Here is a 19,695-nt window from a genome sequence, read left to right as displayed (position 1 = left end):
AGCTTAATTTTTCAATTAACTCCTCGACAGAATAAAAGGAGTGACCCATGAGGAAACACTCCAGTTTCGATTTGAAAGCGCGTGGATTACTGCTAAGAGTTTTGAATTCGAGTGGCAGCTTATTGAAAATTGATGCAGCAGTATACTGCACACATTTTTGCACATGAGTTAAGGAAGTCCGATCCAAATGGAGGTTTGATTTCTGCCGAGTATTAACCGAGTGAAAGCTGCTTATTGTTGGAAATAAACTAATATTGGTAACAAGAAACGACAATAAGGAATATACATATTGAGAGGCCAATGTCAAAATACCCAGACTCCCTGAACAGAAGTCGACAAGAGGTTCGTGAACTCACACCACTTTTTCCCGAACCTCCAGTTTCTGAGCCAAAAATATCCTTCTAGAATGGGAAGAGTTACCCAAAAACATAATACCATACGACATAAGTGAATGGAAATAAGCAAAGTAGACTAATTTACTTGTCGAAGTATCACTCACTTTCGGCACCGTTCCAATAGTGAAAATGGCAGTATTAAGTCTTTGAACAAGATCCTGAACGTGGGCTTTCCACGACATCTTACTATTTATTTGAACACCTAGGAATGTGAACCGTTCAGTTTCACCAATCATATGCCCATGCTGTGAAATTAAAACGTCAGGTTTTGTTGAATTGTGTGTTAGAAAATGTAAAAACTGAAGCTTACTGTGATTTAACGTTAGTTTATTTTCTACAAGCCATGGACTGAGGTCATGTACTGCACTACTTGAAACGGAGTCAATGTTGCACCCAACATCCTTTACTACCAAGCTAGTGTCATCAGCAAACAGAAATATTTTAGAGTTACCCGTAATACTTGAGGGCATATCATTTATATAAATAAGGAACTGGAGCGGCCCCAACACTGATCCCTGAGGAACCCCCTCCCCCTTGACAGTACACCACTCAGATCCCTCATCACACTGTATTACTTTCCCCCATTCCCGTAGATCGTTCCCTAATGATCTTCCTGAAACACTCTACAACTTCTGATTCTGTCAGTTCTTTCAGGTCCCATCTCCTTAAATTCCCACCTTTTTCCAGTTTCTTCAGTTTAATCTACAGTTCATAATCAATATATTGTGATCAGAGTCCACATTTGCCCCTGGAATTGTCTTACAATTTAAAATCTGGTTCCTAAATCTCTGTCTTACCATAATATAATATATATGAAATATTGCAGTATCTCCAGGTCTCTTCCACGTATACAATCTTCTTTCATGATTTTTGAACCAAGTGTTAGCTATGATTAAGTTATGCTCTGGGCAAATACCTACCAGGCGGCTTCCTCTTTCATTTTTTACCCCCATTCCATATTCACCTACTACGTTTCCTTTTCTTCCATTTCCTACTGTCGAATTCCAGTCACCCATTAATATTAAATTTTCATCTCCCATCACTATCCGAATGATTTCTTTTATCTCATCACACATTTCATCAATTTCTTCATCATCTGCGGACTACTTTTACGACTTTGGTAGGCGTGGGATTCGTGGCTATCTTGGCCGCAACAATGCGTTCACTATGCTGTTTGTAGTAGCTTACCCGCATTCCTATTTTTATTAATTATTAGACCTACTTATGCATTAGCTTCATATTAGCCTTCCTAATACTAAAATCTATATCCGATGTTAACAATGACGCCGGTGGATGGACTATCAGGAAATTACTGACCGTCGAGAAAGTCACAAATATAACCGACAAGCTAATGGGCCCTTCACAGGAAAAGGTTTTTTGCCAGAAAACGGGGAAAATTGAAACCCAGCAAATGAGTAAAAAAATGTATATTCACTGACAAAAAAAATAGTGTACGCACACAACTTACACAACAATAGTCTGGGATTACTCTATTACGTAATACAGTTTTTGTGATTGTATCTGGCAGCTTTAGTTATTTTTAATTAAAAGAGGCTTTAAAAGGACAGAAAGAACGTGTTGGACTACGCTACAGATCGTTCTGTTAGCACAGTCTTTACTTTGTAATCACTTTCGTTGACTTCAGCAACTCTCAACAGAAATCTTCAACCTAACCGAGACAATGTGCTACGATACAGCCGAGATCATGACAAGAGAATGGGCTACATCACACTCGAAGTAAATTTATATAGGTAAGGATCCCCATGACCTGTATACGTCTGTTATAAAAAATCTCCAAGCCACTCTCCTCAAATAGACCGCAATCTTCTCTTGACCTTCAACTGTTACTATTTCAGAATTAGAAACCAGATTCAAAGAAAATTTGGCTACAAGGCACAAAACTAGAAAAATAAAAATAATAAAAGTGAGAACGTGAAACATGTTAGCAATAACCATAAACAGGAGATTTACAGAAAATATAATTGAGAAAGGAAATCATTAATATTATCGACCGTTTAGGAACTCTAGGCTACGAAATGGATAAAACCACATATCGAATAAGTGGTGGAAGAGTTAGTGTGTTTTAAGATTAAATCCAAACAAGAATTAGAGAAAAATATATCGAAGCAAGGCCTCTATTACGAAAAATTGCTAAATCTCGAGACAAATTGTGTCCTTCTGTATTAGATGAAATGTTTTGGACCCTAGTACGGATGAAACAGTATCTGCAGTATCAACAGGAACTTCGGACATGTGTTTCATATTTCATCCAAGCCTGCAGTCTATAAATATTTAAACAAAATACTAAAACAAAATACCACTACAGGGGAATTACTTACGAAGTAGTTCTTGGTAAAGAAACACAGGACACAATTACGTATGTAGGCTTAATACGAACTACAACTGTGTTCATAAATCGCTATAGTTGCCTTGGACTAACGACGAGCAAATATCAATATAACCTGTACGCTTTTCAAAGCTGTTATCCATGAAAAAGCCAAACTACGTATCGTGAACAAAATACAATTTAACACCGAAACAATGACATTAGCTGACAATGGGCACAGACTTTAGTCAATAGGCACTGTTGAAAATTTGTGCCAGACCAGGATTAGCACCCGAGTCCCCTGGTTACGAGGGAGAGGCAATGATCACTGTGTCCGAATTACACAGTGGTCAACAGAATAGCACGAACTGCCCGAGCATGCCGTTCTTTAGATCCAAATTCTCAATTTCTCCATAGACTGCTAATGCACTGCTCCTTGAACATAATCCTCCTCCCTTTAATTATACAGTACATGGCCAAAAAAACAGACACCGAATATATGCAAACTTGGCCTTACGAACATTGCAGACGTCGTCTATGTAACACACGTCAAACTTCAAAGAATTTACCAATTCGTTGCATTGTTTACTATAGACCACAAATCAAGTAACGTAAAAAAAGCACTGCGTCTATTGAGATCATGATTCAGAGTTAAAAAAAAACTAATAAGTCGCCTACATATTACAGTTGCTGCCGAAAGAGGAGAACCATTATTTTCCCACAAAAGGAAATATAGTTAAAATTACGCTTCTATTTCGGTTAGTTTATGCGGTTACTAAAATTTGCAGTGAAAGTTACATAGTGGACTCTACCCTCCCCCCACCAGAAACGTAGTTATCGTGGCTGTTGTGAGAATTTTGTACACAGTTAGAGAAAGTGTGTTAAATGTGGCGCAGATGGAAACGCTAGGCTACGCTACAGGGCAATCTGCTCGCACAACGTTTAGTCGGCATTCATAATCGTTGGCGTAAACAACTCTCAATCAAATTACCACCTTCCAACCTAACTTAGATCTCGGGCTACACTACCAATCGGCCTGTCATCACAACCAAAAATTCATTGAGGGGGGTGGGGGGATTTCCTGTAGCTCTCTCTAATGTATCTCTAGGCAAAACTGCCAGTTTTGTCAGAGTCAACAGCAAGATTTACCAATGGTAAACACTTTTGAGACGGCTCGTAATTTTAGAATAGTCCTCTTCGTCTTACTTGGCATAAATTGTTCGCTGGCGTCCCAGCAGCTAGCTCCCTAAGTGTCTGCTTCTGCCATCGCACCACGCCAGTCTGCTGTTGTCCTAGCAGACCGAACGCACCGCACATCCGACACCTTCGGAACCACTCACTGGCCAGTTAGCAACTGAGCGGAACACTGTTTACATCGTGAAAGGAAAACTATGCAAAGATGTACACTTAAATGGCACGACTGAGTAGCACACACACAGTAATATCTGAGGAATGTCCTTCGACACGCGCAGAACGAAAGTCTTCTCGCGAACGTACAGCGTCTCTGAAAAAAAATCTCGTGACTATATTCCGGCGTTACGGCCAGGTTCTCATACAAATGAGCAAAAAAGGGTACATTTGAAATTCTTTTTGAGACAATGAAAATACATTCGAAAGATCTGTTTGGGAATTACGAGTGATAATACTATGAGCTTAATTTTAGATTTTCAATAAAAAATGGCGCCCGTAATTATGATTTGATCAAGGGCCTGCGAGACTGGAGTACGCAGAGCGCGTGCAGTGTGGCACCTCATATGTTACCTGAATTCAAAAATGGGTAACATCAGTTGATACTACATTATTCCTCTGAAATTGAAAATGGATAACATCAGTCGATAAAACATAAAATTTATGGGAGCGTATACCTAACCGCAATGAAACAACCTTAAATTTAACGATACAGTGCTAATTCGAACTTTGAGTTCGATTTTTGAGGGTTTGTTTCACTCCTTATGCCTACACAAAAATTAGTTAATATTAACAAATGTCATATTATAGCTATAAGTTCCTAAGAAAAGTGTTTACTTTTAGGGGTCAGAGGTAGATGTTAAGAGAACGAACCACTTTTAATTTATGCTGCATGCCGTTCTGAGAAAATAGTTACCCGAAAAAAATGTGTTCAAAGTTTAGGGAAAACATTTAGTTATATTATTACTTCGATTTGCATGAACTGAGTGTTACATATATATTTTTAATGTCGCTGAAAACGAATCTGAAGTCAGATTTTCAATATTCAAAACAGCTAATCCAATACGGAGGGCAACCGATTATGTTTTGACCAATTTTTACCAAAAATGTATTTTCGTTATTTACGTTTAGTCTGCAAGTCAAGGAGTATTTATCAACCCTTCCTCTACCTCTGATTGTTCCTAGACAGCAACTTCCTGTTCTTCTTGGCAGGAAAAGCCGATCTGTCAAAGCTGGATATGCAGCACTCGGCAGCCTGCACTTGATATTCGTCCGTATTTTCGGTGAGTATGTTTGCATGCATTCTGCAGTATGAATCATTTTGAGCACGTGCGACACGGGACGAGTTATCATCTACATCTATATGGATACCCTGCAAAACACATTTAAGTGCCTGGCAAAGGGTTCATCGAATCACCTTCACAACTGATAATTAATTGAAACCCTCAGCTGCCGACAGGTGTTGTTGATATACTTCGATGGGGACAGCTGAAAAGTGTGCCCCTACTGGGACTCGAACCCAGAATCACCTGCTTACAAGGCAGACGCTCAATCCATCTGAGCCATCGAGGGCACACATGAACAGCACGACTGCAGGAATTTATCCCTCGCACGCTTCCCGTGAGACTCACATCCCCAACCGTCCACAATCCGCATACGTAATGTACTTAATAGGTATTTGTCCATCCACTCATTACTGGCTCACACTAAGGTGACGATTCCCGTAAGAGTTCCGGCAACCTGTGCGCATTCGCACAGACGAAGGTCAATGGCTGGGTAACGTTTAACCATAGATATGAAGATAGTAACTGCTCTCGAAAGAACAGGCGCCACTGACGACCTTGCAACTCTTCTAGAATACATGATAGACCGGCCGATGTGGCCGAGCGGTTGTAGGCGCTTCAGTCGGGAGCCACGCGACCGCTACGGTCGCAGGTTCAAATCCTGCCTCGAGCATGGGTGTGTGTGATGTCCTTAATTTAGTTAGGTTTAAGTCGTTCTAAGTTCTAGGAAACTGATGACCTCAGATGTTAAGTCCCAAAGTGCTCAGAGCCATTTGAACCATCAGTCCCCATGTTTACACACTACTTACAGTAACTTATGCTAAGGACAACACACACACAACCATGCCCGAGGGAGGACTCGAACCTCCAACAGGGGGAGCCGCGCGAACCGTGACAAGGCGTTGGACACATGGCGGGTACCCCGCGCGGCTCATGGCAGCCGTGACACTGCTTCAAACAATGGACTGTAGAAACTTTTGTAAAGCACGGATTAAAAAAAAAAAACTTTCTGTTCCAAGAGTCTAGACAAGTACACCTTTAAAAAATGCAACTACAAAGAAATTGAATTTTCGAACGTTTTGAATGAGAACCTGTCCTTATGGAACACCGTTGATCAAATGTCACAGGGATTATATACTCAGGTTTCACATGTGGATTAACACTTTCTAATCAATATCCGGAATGAGCAGGGCTTAAAACTTTGAAGAGTTAAATTTCAAGGGCCGTTCTCTTGTATGCAAATAGTTTCACAGTAAAAATTTCTCTAGTTTTATTTATTAATTTATTTATTTATTTTTTGCTGTAGGTAAAGAAGGATAGCATTGTGAGGAGGGGGAAGGGGGGGGGGAGGAATCTTGCATCTCCCACCTTGGAATTCTGAGTTGTTGTTGTTGTTGTTGTCTTCAGTCCTGAGACTGGTTTGATGCAGCTCTCCATGCTACTCTATCCTGTGCAAGCTGCTTCATCTCCCAGTACCTACTGCAACCTACATCCTTCTGAATCTGCTTAGTGTACTGATCTCTCGGTCTCCCTCTACGATTTTTACCCTCCACGCTGCCCTCCAATGCTAAATTTGTGATCCCTTGATGCCTCAAAACATGTCCTAACAACTGATCCCTTCTTCTAGTCAAGTTGTGCCACAAACTTCTCTTCTCCCCAATCCTATTCAATACCTCCTCATTAGTTACGTGATCTATCCACCTTATCTTCAGTATTCTTCTGTAGCACCACATTTCAAAAGCTTCTATTCTCTTCTTGTCCAAACTAGTTATCGTCCATGTTTCACTTCCATACATGGCTACACTCCAAACAAATACTTTCAGAAACGACTTCCTGATACATAAATCTATATTTGATGTTAACAAATTTCTCTTCTTCAGAAACGCTTTCCTTGCCATTGCCAGTCTACATTTTATATCCTCTCTACTTCGACCATCATCAGTTATTTTACTTCCTAAATAGCAAAACTCCTTTACTACTTTAAGTGTCTCATTTCCTAATCTAATTCCCTCAGCATCACCCGATTTAATTTGACTACATTCCATTATCCTCGTTTTGCTTTTGTTAATGTTCATCTTATATCCTCCTTTCAAGACACTGTCCATTCCGTTCAACTGCTCTTCCAAGTCCTTTGCCGTCTCTGACAGAATTACAATGTCATCGGCGAACCTCAAAGTTTTTACTTCGTCTCCATGAATTTTAATACCTACTCCAAATTTTTCTTTTGTTTCCTTTACTGCTTGCTCAATATACAGATTGAATAACATTGGGGAGAGGCTACAACCCTGTCTCACTCCTTTCCCAACCACTGCTTCCCTTTCATGCCCCTCGACTCTTATAACTGCCATCTGGTTTCTGTACAAATTATAAATAGCCTTTCGCTCCCTGTATTTTACCCCTGCCACCTTTAGAATTTGAAAAAGAGTATTCCAGTCAACATTGTCAAAAGCTTTCTCTAAGTCTACAAATGCTAGAAACGTAGGTTTGCCTTTTCTTAATCTTTCTTCTAAGATAAGTCGTAAGGTCAGTATTGCCTCACGTGTTCCAACATTTCGACGGAATCCAAACTGATCCTCCCCGAGGTCTGCATCTACCAGTTTTTCAATTCGTCTGTAAAGAATTCGCGTTAGTATTTTGCAGCCGTGGCTTATTAAACTGATAGTTCGGTAATTTTCACATCTGTCAGCACCTGCTTTCTTTGGGATTGGAATTATTATATTCTTCTTGAAGTCTGAGGGTATTTCGCCTGTCTCATACATCTTGCTCACCAGCTGGTAGAGTTTTGTCATGACTGGCTCTCCCAAGGCCGTCAGTAGTTCTAATGGGATGTTGTCTACCCCCGGGGCCTTGTTTCGACTCAGGTCTTTCAGTGCTCTGTCAAACTCTTCACGCAATATTGTATCTCCCATTTCGTCTTCATCTACATCCTCTTCTATTTCCATAATATTGTCCTCAAGTACATCGCCCTTGTATAAACCTTCTATATACTCCTTCCACCTTTCTGCCTTCCCTTCTTTGCTTAGAACTGGGCTGCCATCTGAGCTCTTGATATTCATACACGTGGTTCTCTTCTCTCCAAAGGTCTCTTTAGTTTTCCTGTAGGCAGTATCTATCTTACCCCTAGTGAGATAAGCTTCTACATCCTTACATTTGTCCTCTAGCCATCCCTGTTTAGCCATTTTGCACTTCCTGTCGATCTCATTTTTGAGACGTTTGTATTCCTTTTTGCCTGCTTCATTTACTGCATTTTTATATTTTCTCCTTTCATCAATTAAATTCAATATTTCTTCTGTTACCCAAGGATTTCTAGCAGCCCTCGTCTTTGTACCTACTTTATCCTCTGCTGCCTTCACTACTACATCCCTCAGAGCTACCCATTCTTCTTCTACTGTATTTCTTTCCCCTATTCCTGTCAATTGTTCCCTTATGCTCTCTCTGAAACTCTGTACAACCTCTGGTTCTTTCAGTTTATCCAGGTCCCATCTCTTTAATTTCTCACATTTTTGCAGTTTCTTCAGTTTTAATCTACAGGTCATAACCAATAGATTGTGGTCAGAGTCCACATCTGCCCCTGGAAATGTCTTACAACTTAAAACCTGGTTCCTAAATCTCTGTCTTACCATTATATAATCTATCTGATACCTTTTAGTATCTCCAGGGTTCTTCCACGTATACAACCTTCTTTCATGATTCTTAAACCAAGTGTTAGCTATGATTAAGTTGTGCTCTGTGCAAAATTCTACTAGGCGGCTTCCTCTTTCATTTCTTAGCCCCAATCCATATTCACCTACTATGTTTCCTTCTCTCCCTTTTCCTACACTCGAATTCCAGTCACCCATTACTATTAAATTTTCGTCTCCCTTCACTATCTGAATAATTTCTTTTATTTCATCATACATTTCTTCAATTTCTTCATCATCTGCAGAGCTAGTTGGCATATAAACTTGTACTACTGTAGTAGGTGTGGGCTTCGTATCTATCTTGGCCACAATAATGCGTTCACTTTGCTGTTTGTAGTAGCTTACCCGCATTCCTATTTTCCTATTCATAATTAAACCTACTCCTGCATTACCCCTATTTGATTTTGTGTTTATAACCCTGTAGTCACCTGACCAGAAGTCTTGTTCCTCCTGCCACCGAACTTCACTAATTCCCACTATATCTAACTTTAACCTATCCATTTCCCTTTTTAAATTTTCTAACCTACCTGCCCGATTAAGGGATCTGACATTCCACGCTCCGATCCGTAGAACGCCAGTTTTCTTTCTCCTGATAACGACATCCTCCTGAGTAGTCCCCGCCCGGAGATCCGAATGGGGGACTATTTTACCTCCGGAATATTTTACCCAAGAGGATGCCATCATCATTTAATCATACAGTAAAGCTGCATGTCCTCGGGAAAAATTACGGCTGTAGTTTCCCCTTGCTTTCAGCCGTTCGCAGTACCAGCACAGCAAGGCCGTTTTGGTTAATGTTGCAAGGCCAGATCAGTCAATCATCCAGACTGTTGCCCCTGCAACTACTGAAAAGGCTGCTGCCCCTCTTCAGGAACCACACGTTTGTCTGGCCTCTCAACAGATACCCCTCCGTTGTGGTTGCACCTACGGTACGGCCATCTGTATCGCTGAGGCACGCAAGCCTCCCCACCAACGGCAAGGTCCATGGTTCATGGGGGGGGGGGGGGGGGGGAATTCTGAGTACAGAATTTTTATTCATTACGAGATTCTTAGCCACTTGCAGAAGTGATTTCGAGTGATTCTGCAAAACTTTTCCTTTAGCCAATCGTAACAACTATGGGATTCCGTTCCTGCTGCATGACATGTCTCGGAACTTAAACTGACCAACTCATTTGCATAAAGAGCTAGCTTATCATCCGCTTCTTTACTTGCGTAGACCGTTCATGGTCTGCAAAGAATTTTTTTCTTTAATCGTTTTTTTATGTCTTTAATAAACTGCAACACTTTCTAAACTTTCTAAACTTAGCGCCGTTGAAGCATGGTCTTTTACTGAATGATCAAAAAGCAATGCTGACAGCTGGAGTCCAAGGTTTTTCTTAATCAAGCCGTTTGTATTCTTGTGGTGATATCTCCGTACAGTCTTTCATTCCCTAACGCATATTTCTTTATATCTAATTGAGAAGTGAAATACCGGTTTTCATAGATGCAGATTTAAAATATTTTAATATAACGCAATAAATATTTCATTAAAATTTTCATCCCCTTATGCTCGAAGTTCCAAAACCAGAAAAACACGTAGTTTTTAAAAATTGTAACATATTAGCCGAATACGAATTGTCAGATATATTTAGCAATCCTTTCATAATGAACCATTTTCTGAAACATCTCACACCCTTTAGGGGTTGATTTTTCAAAAACAATTAAACACGTATTCTTCTATTTAGAGCCGAGGAGCCAAATTCAAATCTTCATCCATTTAATTCAAAAAATGCTTTCATAGTGAAATATTTCATAAAACATTACATCCCCTATTTCACTCTATTAGTGAGTTAAATTTCCAAGAGCAACGAAACACATTTTTTTTACATCCAACCGAGATGTCAAATACCTATTTTCATAGATGTAGCTATAAAAATGCTTCAGTAGTTCTTTAATAATGATTTATTTTCAAAAAACCTTCACTAATTATTTTATCCCCCAATGGAAGAATTTCGGAAAATGCTAAAAACCTGTTTCTTTTTTGTATCTGACTGAGACACCAAATGTCAATTTTCGAAGTTTTGTAGTTATAGCTTCAATAGGGACATAGGGACATATTTAAAAAAAAAGACTTTCAACCCATGTTTCACCCCCATAGGAGTGAAATTTCGAACAATCTCTTCTTAAATGATGCTTTCAGCGTAAGATTTACACCTTCATCAAATTTCAAGTCCGTATACTTTGCAGGTTGGGCTGGAAGGCTATGGGTCAGTGAAACCTGTGCCCCTATTGCACCTTCTTGGAGGTTGTAGTTTCAAAAACAGTGAAACACGTAGTTTTCAATAACACAATATTCATAGATTTCGCTTTAAAAACTCTTTCGCACTGAAATACTTTCATAGAACATTACATCCTATATTCCACCCTCTTAATCGTTCAATGTATCAAAAACAGGTTTTCATATATTTCATGAAACATTTCATCCTCTGTGATATGGGGTATGGTAGTGACACACCAAAATCACAATAGTAATCCGTTGTAGTTGCTACATATTTTATTACAATCAAAAGCATTATAAAATCACAAGGCCAGATCAGTTGGACAAATAATAAATAAATTTCGTTAAGTGGAACGAGACACGTAGAACTTGAAATTTGAATATGACTAGGTATATATACTTAGGTAAAGCTTTACTTAAATAGCACAAATGTCCATAAAATTCATAGCAGAACTCTCACTACTTGCAATCAGGGGAGAAACAGATTAAGCGTAAGAATACAGATATTTAACGTTCGGCTTGCCAACTTTCCTAAACAAAACTGTATAAAAATGACTAAAACAATTAAGGGGGTCCTTTAATTTTGACTAAACGGACCTTCAAATTTACTTACTCAGTTGATTAATCAACAATATTCTTAGAATGATTACAACTAGAACATGACTATATGACAATACCCTTAAAATAAGGTTGCTTCAATATTTCGTGTCAATTGGCGATAGACGCGAGCAGACCAAGGATTCAAATCAATACAAGAGATCCACGAGGCAGAGAATGACATAGAAATATACTCAACATGGCAATGCAATTGAACTTTGGATGCTATAGTTCAGCACCGGAAAGATGGAATCACGCAAAAGTGACAACATAACCCAAGATGTAAAGGAGAGGACATGGCCTCAAATGTCTCTCTGCCGCCGTGGTGCTCTGCTCCCAGTATGCTAGCGTCGACCGCTGCCAGTTATCTCTAACACAACACACATCAAGAGCAGACAATTTTCTGAGACATAAACTACACAACCCTATCTGGAGAACAGGTGAGCAATACAACTGGACTGAAACCAATGAGCCTCCGTGAGTTACTTGGCCAGTGCCAGCCCTTAAACTTTGATTAATAAGATCGCTAAAAATCATACCGAAGTTAAGATGACGAGACTTATCTCCAGGTTCGCCATATTAGTGGCAGAGACAATGAATTGGCGACGCTCTTATCCGTATGTTCGCGGCAGAGTCTGGGGAAGGCAAGGGCCACGTGGAGCCGGATCTGGGGGTCAATTCCCTTCTCTCCGAGACACCCGGCTTCTTCTGCGACTTAGCCGGCAAACAGGCCGAGGACCCCGGGTGGGGACCGATTCGGCAGCAGTTGGCGGATGGCGAGGTCTTCGGAGGGTGGGGTGGGGGGGAGGTGTCGTGTGTAAAGGGGAAGACAACCGTGGTGAAGGGAAGGTCTGTATTCCACAGGAACGAGTTAGCATGGCACTCAGATATTTCCACGATTCGGCGGTAGGGGATCATTTGGGGTTCTACAAGACCTTGAACAGAGTTCGGGAACACATGTTTTGGCCCAACCTATATGGCGATGGCATGCGATTTGTTGGCAACTGTGTCCAGTGTAAGCGCGGTAAGCCCGATGTTGGGCCACACAGAGAACTACTACAGTCGGTTAGCGAGCAGTGTCCTCTGGACCGCGACTCAAAGATCGAAACATCGATCGACGGAAACTGGCGCCAGAAACGCACCAGCTCACTCTATTTCATCCCCTTAGGGGTTGAACTTCCAAAAACACGAAAATACGTATTTTCTTATTTGTAACCTTGAAGTCAAATACCAATTTTCGTAGATATAGCCTTAAAAATACTTCCATAGTCCTTCCATAATTTTTTATCTCAAGATAAAATGTTCACCTACTATTTCACCTCATAGAGGTTAAATTCCCAATAATACTGGAACACATATTTCTTTATTTCTGACCTAGAAACCAGATACAAATTTTCGTCTGCCTAGCTTCAAAATTACCTTAATAGCTACATGTTTCAAAAATCCTTTCATTTCCTGTGTATCCCCCTTAGAGGTGGAATTTCGAAATATGCAGTATAAGCGGTATAAGATCAACAACCTTTCCAAATCTCAAGGTTTATTTTCCTTGGCGGTCTGGACTGTGTGAATTTCATAGTAATGGCCTCCACACACACACACACACACGCACACACACACACACACACACACACACACACACACACACACACACACACCACTAACAATGCCACCACCACCTTCTGGGGAAATTTCTGCAGACGCCCTTGTTCCACTGCAGTCATATTTTGCCGACGACCTACATTTAGCAGCGTGGGAGGGATAGTGTCGTGCAACAGACAGTATACTCAGTAGACAACGAACTGTTCGTTGTGAAATCAGGGACATAGGAACCGAGACTGACACAGAAGGTGCTGAAGGCGAAGCACACTAGACTCGTGTCTACCACGGCTTCAAATAGTATCGATTTACTATGAACGGAAGTTCCGAAAAGTGAGCAAGTAATTTTACAGTAAATTCAGTACCGATGGTGAGGATATACAACGAAAAACATTTCTATAATATTTCAGAAATAATGAAACATTCCACTCAAGTCGCGCGGCAGAAAACGCAATTGATATGCTTGCACTTAAGACGGAAGGCCCCACGTGCTTACGCAGGCTTACGACAGATCGCAAAATTCGGCAGTAGGCATAAGCCAACCTCTTGTGCTGCCATCTGTTATTGATGCCAGGCATCAAGGTCTCAGTAGTACGACCATCCACTGGAGAGTAGTTGCTTTATAAGTACTCCGTCTTCAGGCCACGAGTGACCTACTGGGACAGCACCATCCGACCGCCGTGTCATCATCCGTGGAGGATGTGAACAGGAGGGGCGGGGATCAGCACACTGTTCTCCCGGTCGTTATGATGGTTTTCTTTGACCTGAGCCGCTACTATTGGGTCGAGTAGCTCCTCGATTGGCATCATGAGGCGGCCTGGATGATCACCCATCCAAGTGCCTTCAACGCCCGACAACGCACTTAACTTCGGTGATCTCACGTGAACCGATGCAACCTCCGCGGCAAGTCCGTTGCTGCAGATATTTTAGAGTAGTTGTTACGTTTCATAATTATCTAGTTTACGGGGAAAATGTAAAAAAGGCGATTGTCACCGAAGCTACAACTAATCTGAATTTCTGGTTAGTTATCAAGTGGTCTTATGTGCAAGCCTGATTTTTTCATCCTTTGCGGTGGGAATGATTCAAACCCGTCATGTTCTTCTTATGAGGTGTTCTATTTATTTTGCACACAATGATCGTTTGTAGTTGTGTTGAGTTACCACCTTGATAAATTTTTGGATGGCGCACGTATCATAACTGAGATCTGCGCTTGCGCTTAATGGCTGAAGGTCAATTAGCGTAATGAGTAGTAGCGAATGTTATAGTAACATGTTTGTAAATTATTTCAGGTAAATTACCTTAGTAGTGTAATATTATCAGTATACCAGTACAGTATGTGGGCCAATTACGTTAGTCATGGAATACTATCCGTATAAGACTATGTCACCTTGATGTCCCGGAATTTGCTTCAATTTTGGAATCCACGAAAGAACTGGAAATTTTCCTTTACACAGCTTTCCATATAATTTCTATTACAGTGATTCAGTCTTGTCTGTCACTCGACTTTTCTGACTGTGAAATAAATTCTATCGCTCATGTGCTTATTACCTCTTCGTGTTTCCATTTGCCGATATTGCGCATAAACACATACATATCTCAACGTTGCTATGTACATTGATGGAACGACACACTTTTCTGTGGCGACACTGCAGTTTAGAGATAGAAAAACCGATCAGTTAAAACGACATGGGTATTTTAGTTCTGAATAACCGATGTCTTTCGGTATTTGTTTGCTCTCGGTTATAACAAGTATCTTTTTATATTTTCCTGATAACCACGTAAAAACAGATATACCAATTAGCCACAGTTGTCGTAGTAAAATTTTTAGTTTTCAAATAAACCTTTTTTAAAAAAGACGAGTAATTTTTATTCGTAAGATTTCCATAGCTCTGAGATACTGCGTTATTACAGAAAAAATGGGAAAAGTGATGTATGCCACTTTAATAACACTGCTGATAGAAACGAGCAACAAGTGAATTGGTCCAACATTGCCGAGACAATACTGTGCTGTTATACAAGCAGTGCGCGAGAATGGACGCAGTTTCTCGCTGTTGTCGAACGTCAGTTGTAAAACAGAATGGCACCATCTCGAAGCCTGGAAGTATTTTACGATATGCAGTACGAGTGAAGCACAATGGTCGATTTGGTCGACTTGCGACATCATACAAGGAAAAAAGTTAAAATTTTACAAATCATTAATAGTTCGGGATAAAAATACAAAGTGCCTGATCTGCTGCCTGTGTCTACGTTATCTGCTTTTAGCCGTTAACAGATAAATTAAAACGAAAAAGAGAGTTCTCCTGCCGCAGTTTTCACTCTTTATCGCTGGATTATACGTAATGCCCGCATAGTGCTGTGATAACCGATTTAAATATAATTTTTGAGCAGAGTTCTAAAAACTAAAATCAGTAGGATAATACTGGCAGTTTTCTGTGGTATAGAAGTACTCGCTATATTTTGAGAGAAACAGCGAACAGCGGACAAAGTTTTATTGGACTATTTAATTTAAAGAAATTAGAATTATATTAATACCGTCAGTTGCTCACGGGCGTTGATAAATATCAACGTGGACAAGTGAAAATGTGTGCCACGACCGGGACTCGAACCCGGGATCTCTTGCTAAAATGACAGACGCTCTATGCATCTAGGCCACCGAGGGCACAGTGTATGGTTCGACTGCAGGGACTATCTCGCGCACGCCTCCTGCGAGACTCACATTCTTACCTTGAATGTCCATACACTACAGTCGTAGAGTCCCACTCCAACACACTCATTCCTCGTGGAAGACATGTCCATATCCATATAAGTATATGGTTCTGGCAATACCAGCCATGACCTTCTTCTGTGAAGATGCACAAGTATTCCCCGAACTGTTACGGGACTTGGTAAGAATGTGTTCCACGAGTAATGAATGTGTTGGTGTGGGTCACTACGAATGTAGTGCGTGGACATGGAAGGTGAGAATGTGAGTCTCGCGGGAAGCGTGCGCGAGATAGTACCTGCAGTCACACTATCGTCTGTGCCCTCGGTGGCTCAGATGGGCAGAGAGCCTGCCATGTAAGCAGGAGATCCCGGGTTCGAGTCCCAGACAGGCACACATTGTCACCTGTCCCCGTTGATATATATCGACACCCGTGAGCAGCTGACGGTATTAATATAATTCTAATTTCGTTCTGGACGGCTGCAGGTCATCATAAATGTATTTGACGTTTTGATTCCATTTATCAAGAAACTGAGAAAGTAAAAATTTTTATCTTTGTTTGATTTCTACGTTTACAAGAGGAAATAATGTAAATAAAATACTGAAAATCGGTTATTACAAGAACTGGTATTGTGACGGGCTTTAACAATTAGGTTAAAGTGAGGCTGGGAAACTGATAAGAGCCGAAAACCAGTTGTTTGAGCGATAACCGACATTCCCACTGCTGTTGTGAGTGGTAAGATTGATGCGCAAGGACATCTAGAACAGTTTCTCAGAAAGGTTACTGCAACTCTGATGTTCTCAAAATGAACGGGCCAGCCATTGGCGTCCGCGAGGGGGAAGGGGAGTGGGAGGGGAGGAGGTGGGGAGGGGAGGATAGGCAAAAGGGCACTTTCACCCGTCGCCCCTAACCATCCTTGGAATCTGGAGTAAAGAGTTTTTATTCGTTACAGTATACTCATACTCTTCCAGATAAGAATTCTCCACAATACTGCTAAACCTTAGCTTTGACCAGTTGTAGCGCTTATAGAGTTAGGGTCTTGTAGCTTGATGCACCTCGTAACTGACCAGCTGATTTGTACACAGAGTGCCAGTTTCAGAATCATGCACTCCAGCCCCGACGCGCCTTCCCCCCTCCCCACCACTGGAAATATTTCTGCAGACTCCAGTCTGCCACTGTGCATATATTTTGATAACATCCTGGTTTTAATAGCATCGAAGGAACAGCATTGTGGAGTAAAGGGTAGACCTAGCACAGAACACACCATTCACAATGAAACGCATCACTTAGTAGATGGTGAAGTACTTTGAAGCTAGCCAGATAGAAACAGAACCTCCTGGCACTGTATCTAACCCAAATTCTAATCTTACACTAATCTCTTGTATGTACCTACCACGCCCTCAAAGAGCCAACGATTTACTATTATCAAAAGTTCCGAAAAATGAGGAAGAAATTGACCCACACTTTTTTCCGTTGTTCATTATTTCGATTACCCCATAAAGGGAATGGACTTGTAGCCACAGCTTACACAAGCGATAAATGGTTTAAAATACATAAAAAGAGATGACAATGGGAAACGATTTTTAAAAACACAATGATGCGGCTTTTACGATTTTTACAGGAAAAAAAAATGGATGACAAAGTAAAGGTTTTTCAAAAATATGCTGGTGGACAATATTGGGGATTTTTTATCTTTATAGATGACTAGCGGAAAAGCTTGGTGTTGACCAGGCATTTATTTACAGCTGTGCGTCCACGTCCGTACTATGCAGCGTCTGGCCTTGTCCTGAGTTTTTATGACGTATCTCCTGAAACATGTGTCGTACAATGATATAATTTTGTAGGTGCATTCAGCGTCATATGCGGATACTGTCTGCAAAATTTATTGCGAATATAGTAGCAAAGAAGTAACAAATTTAAATGTCACGAATGCTGTGATCCCCACACACTTGGGTGCAACCAATGTACACAGGATGCTTGGCTCGATCATTATGGCTACCATCACCGCTGGTCGAAATTGGACCAGCTGTGTCGACGTAGTGAAAATATAAATGTGCATAACATGGTAAACGTCCATTCTTTCTAGCCATCAGACCTGATCTACGATCAAAAATATCATGTAAAAGTGGTAGGGGCAACGGCCTTGCCGCAGTGGATACACCGGTTCCCGTCAGATCACTGAAGTTTAGCACTTTCGGGCGTGGTCGGCACTTGGATGGGTGACCATCCGGGCCGCTATGCGCTGTTTCCATTTTTCGGGTTGCACTCAGCCTTGCGATGCCAATTGAGGAACTACTCGACCGAATAGTAGAGGCTCCAGTCAAAGGAAACTACCACAACGAGTGGGAGAGCCAGCTCCTCCTCCACCCTCAGTGAGAATGACGTGGCGGTCGGATGGTCCTGACTGGCCACTTGTGGCCTGAACACGGAGTGCTTTCTTAAAGGAGTGCTCCCTACATAAAACTGACAGTCTTGACTCAGGGACTGTCCACGGTAAATGCTGCATTGGACCTACGAATACTATTAAAATAACGGTTTGAGTTCTCTTTAGTTGTCCAATCATCTGAAGTGAGTCCTTATTGAAGTAAGCTGAAAAATAGATTTTATGTTAATGGCGGATAAATTTTATGTTAATGGCGGCAAATTAACTTTACCCTAATGACACACAAGGTCAATGCCGTTCTATCACGTAAAGTATTCTCAGATCGAAATGTTTTGCATTACCAAATCTCCAATGTAGATCCATCATAACGCAATTATAATTCTCAAAATAATTTGGAGCTACGTTCAATGCATATTTAAATGCATCTTTCAAAACAATACCAGAATTCTCATTAGATCATCATTATCAGTGCCTAGAGTATTCCTATTATTTCGTCTACCAAAAACCGCGTCTCACTATGGCTTTTTCAGTACGCTGTTTTGTTTTCCACTGCTGACAATAGAAACGATCTGGCAGATGTGACATTGTAGATGTCCAGTATGCGTGTCTTAATGCAAATAAACCGTCTGGAACATTTACCCTTGAACCTCCCTAGAATGGGATTTCATGGAACGTTATTACTTTCCTGTGTCCATTTCTATCACACCAGCTGATCGCCACGACTGGGGAGAGTGAGGAGGGGGTGGGGTGAAAGTTGGCAGCACTTTGAGTGGCAGAAACCTCACGTTTCCGTCATTTGTTTTCATAATGACGTAGTGCCAATTCGTCACATTGGACGCTTTTCTCTCAGAAACGTTTACATTCATCGTCTGGATATCAATGTCGCCTTCTGAGGTATGCAGTCGCACCACTCTGTACGAAATAGGTTCTAAGCTGATGCAGTCGACAAGTAACGTCGAAATATATCGTCACCTCGAAATATATCGACACCTCGAAATAAATCCACACCCAGAAATAAATAGCCAACCCGAAATAAATCGCAACCTCGAAATAAATCGACACCATGAAAAAAATCTAAACTTCGAAATAAATCGACACCTCCAAAAGACAGCTACATCGAAATGATTCGATATCCCGAAATATATCGACATCTAGACGCATTTCAGCTTACCATATAGATCGATATCTCGAATCTCACGGACATCTCGAGATAAATCGAGGTATAGAAATATATCGATATCTTGAAATATATTGGTACCTAGTAATATAAAGATATCTCTAAAAATACAAT

At 40.9% G+C, this 19,695-nt stretch overlaps 1 non-coding gene across 1 annotated transcript; it reads right to left on the bottom strand.

The window, feature by feature from the left end:
- Window positions 1-5,407: 5,407 nt before the first annotated feature.
- Trnat-ugu (transfer RNA threonine (anticodon UGU)) lies at window positions 5,408-5,482 on the bottom strand. Its single transcript has one exon. It is a non-coding gene; the product is annotated as a tRNA-Thr (tRNA).
- Window positions 5,483-19,695: the final 14,213 nt, after the last annotated feature.

This window comes from Schistocerca gregaria, unplaced genomic scaffold, assembly GCF_023897955.1.
Source record: "Schistocerca gregaria isolate iqSchGreg1 unplaced genomic scaffold, iqSchGreg1.2 ptg000496l, whole genome shotgun sequence".
Classification (NCBI taxonomy): Eukaryota; Metazoa; Arthropoda; class Insecta; order Orthoptera; family Acrididae; genus Schistocerca; species Schistocerca gregaria.
This window is presented reverse-complemented; position numbering and strand designations above follow the sequence as displayed.